This window comes from Oncorhynchus mykiss, chromosome 16, assembly GCF_013265735.2.
Source record: "Oncorhynchus mykiss isolate Arlee chromosome 16, USDA_OmykA_1.1, whole genome shotgun sequence".
In the NCBI taxonomy this organism is placed as follows: domain Eukaryota; kingdom Metazoa; phylum Chordata; class Actinopteri; order Salmoniformes; family Salmonidae; genus Oncorhynchus; species Oncorhynchus mykiss.
The window spans coordinates 18,889,320-18,897,842 of record NC_048580.1 but is presented as its reverse complement, the minus strand read 5'-3'; positions in this window follow the sequence as shown (position 1 = coordinate 18,897,842).

Here is an 8,523-nt window from a genome sequence, read left to right as displayed (position 1 = left end):
TACAACTTACTCCATGCTCGTGCATTATCATATGCAGGTCACTAGAAATCCCTACATTAGCATGATTCTGTTTGCCGATACATACTGACTAAATACACCATTTCACTGTCCTGTTATTGTGCCTGGACCATGTAGGCTAAACTGCAGAGAAAATCCCCCATAACTGATCAAAATGGTTGCCCAATCAGGCAGGCTAGATGCAGTTATTTCTAAATGAATATGCATTCAAAATGCCAGGCTTTTGATCGATTATTCAAATGACATAGGCTATTAACTGCAGTTTACAGCCTAGACTAGAGTTGTGTACTCACTTGAAAACAAAATGTTTCATTACATTGTGTTGTTGTAGGATACCTTTCTTGTCCCTAAAAAAACTGAAACAATAGGGTAGCTTTTCGAGCTGCATACCTGGGTACTGGGAGGAAGCGCGCTCAGCTTCGGGAGTGTACATATTGTAGGCTACGATTTCATTATCTGATCACTTTTTTTTTCTTTTTTCGCTGTGTAAATTGAATGGATATCTTCACTATTAAGCCTAACATTGAGTTTATGAATTATGGGCTAATATGCATACGCTTCTAATTTAGGTTATAGTCTACATCTCGAGCCTGTCTGACTTTGTTCTGTTGCACAATTGTGCACCTGGCCTCCGCAACCAGGGCTTTTCCTCTTAAATCTCAAGAGTCTCAAAGCCATACTACAAAAACTGGTTGTAAACTTATTTCAATTCATTTTCTTTAGCCTACTAATAGCCTATTGGAGGATAGATGCATGCTTGCTTGTGCATGCTAAATGTAAGATGGGCACGGGCAGGGAGTTGGAAAGGAGAAGCCCATATTTTCCTATAGCAGTCCTATCTTAATACCGGGCTACATCCTGATAAAGTGGCCTGCTAATGTACCTTTCTGGACATTCTAAACAGTCGAGAATAGACCCAAACGGTTGCATAATCAGACCTAGGTTGTAGGCCTCTGCAGTTACTTCAGCATGAAACAAAACAGGACTTTTGGGCGGATATTAAAATTAGGCTGTAAACTGCAGTGATGTAGGCTATATGGTCAAATAATTGTGTACTCACAATTGCACTATGTTAGCCCTGTTATAATAATTGTCAAAAACGTAGGCCTAGAGGCCAAATCAATAGTGGTGCTTTGTGAGCCCGGGGACCACAGAGCGCAGCAGAATGCACTACAGATCTACCATTACATCATGTGTTAATTATTATTTTTTGCACTTTTGACAGGTAAATATTTATCCTAAAACTCTAATATTTAGCTAAGAAATGGCCTAATATCTAGCTAATATTTAGCTTCTTACTTTTAGCTACACATCACTTCTATTCTAGCTGTTCCCGTGCAAGGCAGGCTATAGGCTTCACAAGGCTCTCTGCAATAGACCATTCCAATAGGCTAGAAAAGCTATAGAACAGTAATTTTTCTCATTTTTATTCTAGGCCTAATAGCCTATTCAGGGAAAGAAGCAGGCTTGCTCTTGATAATTGCTGAATGTAAAACAGGCCTACAGCATAGAAAATGCATGTCGGGGAAAGTTGAGGAAAGAAGGTGCATCGGTGTGATCCCTTTTGGCCAGTTATGATCATATTGTTGCACAGGACATACAGAGAGATGAGCAAAGTGAAAAAGGAGACCCAAAGGAATTGGGAAAATGGAAGCCACTTGCAAACCACTTGAGCAGCGAGGCAATGACATGCTGTAAAATAATTGCTACATTTAAATAAGAGTTACTATATAATTTTTTATGAGGCCTACATGTACAGTACCGTAACAGTCAAAAGTTTGGACACACCTACACATTCTAGGGTTTTTCTATATTTTTACTATTTTCTACATTGTAGAATAATAGTGAAGACATCAAAACTATGAAATAACACATGAAATCATGTAGTAACCAAAAATGTGTTAAACAAATAAAATAAATTATATTTGAGATTATTCAAAGTAGCCACCCCTTGCCTTGATGACAGCTTTGCACACTCTTGGCATTCTCTTTTTTTGGTACCCTTCCCCAGATCTGTTCCTTCAACACAATCCTGTCTCTGAGCTCTATGGACAATTCCTTCGACCTCATGGCTTGGTTTTTGCTCTAAAATGAACTGTCAACTGTTGTAGAAACAGAGTTCAATTTCGAGTCTCTTCGCAAAGGGTCTGAATACTTATGTAAATAAGGTATCTGTTTTTTATAAATGTGCAAACTTTTCTAAAACCCTGTTTTCGCTTTGTCATTATGGGTTATTGTATGTAGATTGATGAGGGGGAAAATGTATTTCATCCATTTTAGAATAAGGCTGTATTGGGGCCTCCCGAGTGGCGCAGCAGTCTAAGGCACTGCATTGCAGTGCTTGAGGCATCACCACAGACCCAGGGTCGATCCCAGGCTGTGTCACAACCGGCCGTGGTCAGGAGTCCCATAGGGCGGCGCACAATTGGCCCAGCGTCGTCCGGGTTAGGGGAGGGTTTGTATACTTGTCATCCAAGTTCTACTTTTGACTCATCTGTCCATAGAACATTCTTCCAAGCTAGTATCCAGGCGCTTCCAGGTGCTTTTTGGAAAACTTGAGTCAACTTTTTTGATGAGATGGGTCCCATTATGTCTGGAAAAAACCAAACACTGCATTCCACAGTAGAACCTCATAGTAATGGTCAAGCATGGTGGTGGTGGTAGTGTTATGATTTGGGGATGCTTTGCTGCCTCAGGATCTTGACGACTTGCCTTAATAAAAGGAACCATGAATTCTGCTCTGTATCAGAGAACTCTACAGGAGAATGTCAAATCAAATTGTATTAGTCCCATGCACCGAATACAACCGGTGTAGACCTTACAGTGAAATGCTTAATTACGAGCCCCTAACCAACCATGCAGTTTTTAAAAAATTAACCAATATGAGTAAGAATAACAAATATGAGTAAGAATAAGAAATAAAAGTAACTAGTAATTAACAATAGCGAGACTATACACAGAGTCACCGGTTAGTTGAGGTAATATGTACACGTAGGTAGAGTTATTAAAGTGACTATTGTTAGATGAATTTAGTTCTTGTGTTCATTAATCAATTCAATTAAAACACTCTGTCCGTTTCTAAGAATTTGTAAGATTCATATTTGCATAAAATGGACAGAGACCAGTCTCAAAATTAATCAATAGCGTTTATTTCCGAGAGCTCTGGTCATAATACCATGTACATTGGTTTATATACCTCACATTTCGTCATAAATGTCTCTCCTCCTCTCAGATACAATGGCAATATAATTCACAAGCCTTCTCACATTGTCTGCCACCTGTTAAACAATCTACTACAAGCCCAAGGTCTCTCCCCTCCCTGGGTGGGGACAGAATGTCCAGTAAGGAACACAGTATTCCAGCCGGTCTGACGATAGCTCCATTAGTTTCTAACAAGGAACAGAAAGTCCTTGTTCTAATTCTTGACTAAAACCACACACATTATATTCAGTATTATGATTATAATAAGATTCATACATTCATACAGTAACCGAGTAGTATTCTGTTTAGTTATATTTCTAAGCTAAATGTATACATAATTTAGTCATTATTCATAAAAATCCCATAACATACTATGCATAGATGATAACAGGGTAGCAGGGGGGAGGGGGGGGGTGCAAATAGTCTGGGTAGCCATTTGATTAGATGTTCAGGACTCTTATGGCTTGGGGGTAGAAGCTGTTTAGAAGCAGAGAGAACAGTCTATGACTAGGGTGGCTGGAGTCTTTGACAATTGTTAGAGACTTCCTCTGACAGCGCCTGGTATAGAGGACCTGGATGGCAGCTGTAGAAGGTGCAGCTCTCAATGGTGCAGCTGTAGACCTTTTGAGGATCTGAGGACCCATGTCAAATCTTTTCAGTCTCCTGAGGGGGAATAAGTTTTGTCGTGCCCTCTTCATGACTGTTTTGGTGTGCTTAGACCATGTTAGTTTGTTGGTGATGTGGACACCAAGGAACTTGAATCTCTCAACCTGCTCCACTACTATTTGGTTGCAGTAATTGCAGTTAAAAGTGTCACAAACTATTGAGAGTAATGGCGCAATTGCTTTTTCATACAGGGGAATTGGGTCTTACATAACTTTGTTAATTAAACCAATTAAATAAGCAGTGCAACTTTCCCTGGGGACACATTCTGAAATTGAATTTTTGTCGCCCCCCAGCTTTATCATTGGAATGTGATTCAAAATGAGGCAACGGTGTGCTTTAGGACCATGCCTCCGAACGGTCGGGTAGAGTGTTTATCTGACTGGATAAGACATTTAAAAAATTATGTCACTCCCACTTCTAAGACCAAAGTTGCACCCATGTAAATAAGTATACATTTTTGTGTTATTTGTATACTCGGGTTCCCTTTATCTAATATTAGGTTTTGGTTGAAGATCGGAGAATATTCAGTATCAAAAATCAGAAAGGTGAAAAAAAATAAAATCAGAAAGGTGGCAAATACTTTTTCACGGCACTGTATTTGTCTTATAGCTTGTCCTTGTGGACAAGCGCAAACTAAAAGTAAGACTATCTGAGCATCGTAGCACCATTGGGTGCAAAAACTCGACGTACCCTATTTCGTCCCTTCGCTACACTCTGCATCGAACATTTCATCCTCCCTAGTCGGAGGGGAGGGGGGGGGGGGGTGACCTTGACAATTTATTGTTAAAATGAGAGGCCGCCTGGATCTTTTATTTAAAGACCCTTGCTCCTTTCGGTCTCAATGTAGAGTTTGATCTGAAGCCATTCTTGTGATTCTTGTGTTTTTGCTATCTGTTGTAAATAATGTTTGTAGGCCTATGTAGCCAAATTGTATCTTTGATTGTATGTTATCCATTCATGCTTTTTTATATGCCCTATTTATATCTGTAAATCAACCAATGAAATTAAGCCACAGCCGGCCATGATTACAGACACCTGTGTTCTTTCAAACTACAGTGCCTTGCGAAAGTATTCGGCCCCCTTGAACTTTGCGACCTTTTGCCACATTTCAGGCTTCAAACATAAAGATATAAAACTCTATTTTTTTGTGAAGAATCAACAACAAGTGGGACACAATCATGAAGTGGAACGAAATTTTTGGATATTTCAAACTTTTTTAACAAATCAAAAACTGAAAAATTGGGCGTGCAAAATTATTCAGCCCCCTTAAGTTAATACTTTGTAGCGCCACCTTTTGCTGCGATTACAGCTGTAAGTCGCTTGGGGTATGTCTCTATCAGTTTTGCACATCGAGAGACTGACATTTTTTCCCATTCCTCCTTGCAAAACAGCTCGAGCTCAGTGAGGTTGGATGGAGAGCATTTGTGAACAGCAGTTTTCAGTTCTTTCCACAGATTCTCGATTGGATTCAGGTCTGGACTTTGACTTGGTCATTCTAACACCTGGATATGTTTATTTTTGAACCATTCCATTGTAGATTTTGCTTTATGTTTTGGATCATTGTCTTGTTGGAAGACAAATCTCCGTCCCAGTCGCAGGTCTTTTGCAGACTCCATCAGGTTTTCTTCCAGAATGGTCCTGTATTTGGCTCCATCCATCTTCCCATCAATTTTAACCATCTTCCCTGTCCCTGCTGAAGAAAAGCAGGCCCAAACCATGATGCTGCCACCACCATGTTTGACAGTGGGGATGGTGTGTTCAGCTGTGTTGCTTTTACGCCAAACATAACGTTTTGCATTGTTGCCAAAAAGTTCAATTTTGGTTTCATCTGACCAGAGCACCTTCTTCCACATGTTTGGTGTGTCTCGCAGGTGGCTTGTGGCAAACTTTAAACGACATTTTTTATGGATATCTTTAAGAAATGGCTTTCTTCTTGCCACTCTTCCATAAAGGCCAGATTTGTGCAATATACGACTGATTGTTGTCCTGTGGACAGAGTCTCCCACCTCAGCTGTAGATCTCTGCAGTTCATCCAGAGTGATCATGGGCCTCTTGGCTGCATCTCTGATCAGTCTTCTCCTTGTATGAGCTGAAAGTTTAGAGGGACGGCCAGGTCTTGGTAGATTTGCAGTGGTCTGATACTCCTTCCATTTCAATATTATCGCTTGCACAGTGCTCCTTGGGATGTTTAAAGCTTGGGAAATCTTTTTGTATCCAAATCCGGCTTTAAACTTCTTCACAAAAGTATCTCGGACCTGCCTGGTGTGTTCCTTGTTCTTCATGATGCTCTCTGCGCTTTTAACGGACCTCTGAGACTATCACAGTGCAGGTGCATTTATACGGAGACTTGATTACACACAGGTGGATTGTATTTATCATCATTAATCATTTAGGTCAACATTGGATCATTCAGAGATCCTCACTGAACTTCTGGAGAGAGTTTGCTGCACTGAAAGTAAAGGGGCTGAATAATTTTGCACGCCCAATTTTTCAGTTTTTGATTTGTTAAAAAAGTTTGAAATATCCAATAAATGTCGTTCCACTTCATGATTGTGTCCCACTTGTTGTTGATTCTTCACAAAAAAATACAGTTTTATATCTTTATGTTTGAAGCCTGAAATGTGGCAAAAGGTCGCAAAGTTCAAGGGGGCCGAATACTTTTGCAAGGCACTGTACATACAACTGGTGAACCACAGTGTTTGTCATTATACCTTGATAAAGACAGCTTGGCTGTCGAAATGTTGGTTATAAAATTATTGCATCTGAGGCCATGGAGTGTGCGGCTCTCCTTTTCAAGTGGTCTTGCGTTACTGCCTTATGAATAGGCAGTGTGCAGTAGGATGCATTGATCAGTTGATTGACAGGTGTTTGTTGGACTGTAGAACGATAAACATTTCCAACTTTCCTCGTGTGGATGCTCACCCACATTTTATAGTTATGTAGCCTATATCTTATCATTGTAGTTATTGGCTTAGTGGATGGCCCTTAACACAACTAACGTTATTATCAGAACAAGCCTACTAGTAGGTCTAGCTATAACGTTAGCAAACTTGAAATAAATAAATAATATTACACTTATACTCATTTCCTTTACTTTAATACTCTATAAATTAAAGTGGAAGTCGAATCGATCACTTCCGTTGTTTGGCTGTGCCCATAGCAATGTTCAAAATGAGGTGGATATGTTACGAATTTGCGAAATGCATGATAAGTTACGAATTCTAGCTAGGAGGCTAACGTTAGCTAGGCTAGGGGGTAGGGCAGGGGTTCCCCAACATTTTTGGCCCATGACCCCTTTTTGATATCTGATTTAAAAAAAAAAAAATTTTTAAATTGGTGCTATGGAAGTCAAATGCAAAACGTTCTAACAGTATTTCCGATTGTATTCTTAACTCACCATCAGATACTTTCAATGTGGGGCTATAACAGTCAATTGCAAATTAGTCAGACTTAATTTCTCTCATCTCACCACCACTAATGAGGTGGGTGTGCTTGATGCAAGTCACATCGGCGCTTCTCAAAGTCAGGGGAGGAAATTGAAAAAAATATATATATTTGCTAGCTAACTAGATACGTTAGCTAACTAGCTAAGTTAGCTAGCTAAACAACTCCGTAGCCATACCTATGACAAAAAAATAGGGTAGGTTTTACAATAGATCTTTTGTATCTCGATTGAAAAAACCTCTTCTCTTTTTAGACGTAGATATTTCTAGCTATTAAACAGTAAATTACAACGTTACAACCAGCCACCACTTGGTTTACCAGCAAACGTTAGCACATGACTGGAGTTGGCTAGTTAGTTAGCCTGGCGCCAGCTAACTTTATGCGCCTCAGATTTGTAACTTGTTAGCTAGCAATGATGTGTAACATCAGCAACTGTAAATCATTTTACTAACTAGCTATGTAACATAATTGACAATGGTTGACATTGGTTATGATTGACTGTGGATGCATTTCAATCTCACAAAATTATACGCATGACGCAAAATAGGTTTGAATCCTATGTAAATAACAATTATAAACTGGGTGGTTCAGCCCTGAATGCTGATTGGCTGACAGCCGTGGTATATCAGACCATATACCACGGGTATGACAAAAGTTATTTTTACTGCTCTAATTATGTTGGTAACCAGTTTAAAATAGCAGTAAGGCACCTCGGGGGGTTGTGGTATTTGGCCAATTTACCACGGCTAAGGGTTGTATCCAGGCACTCCACGTTGCATTGCGCATAAGAACAACCCTTAGACGTGGTATATTGGCCATATACCACAAACCTAATTGCTAGATGTTCTTTACCATTCGGCCATCAGATTTTTTTGTGTACTATTCCAAATAGTTTGATGGAATAACCATTTTTAACTCCACTACATTAACACAACTGAACTGTTGTCCTGATTAAAGAAGCAATATCTGTAGCATCAGTATTTGTGGGTTTGATTACAGGCTCAAAATGGCCAGAAACAAATAACTTTCTTATGAAACTCATCAGTCTATGTACTACTCCCTTCACAGAACAGCACCAAGAGTCCCCGACTGTATTTACAATGAAGGCCTATACCGGCCAAACCCAGATGTTGGGCCAACTGTGCACCACCCTATGCGACTCCCAATCACAGCCTGGATTTGAACCAAGTTGTC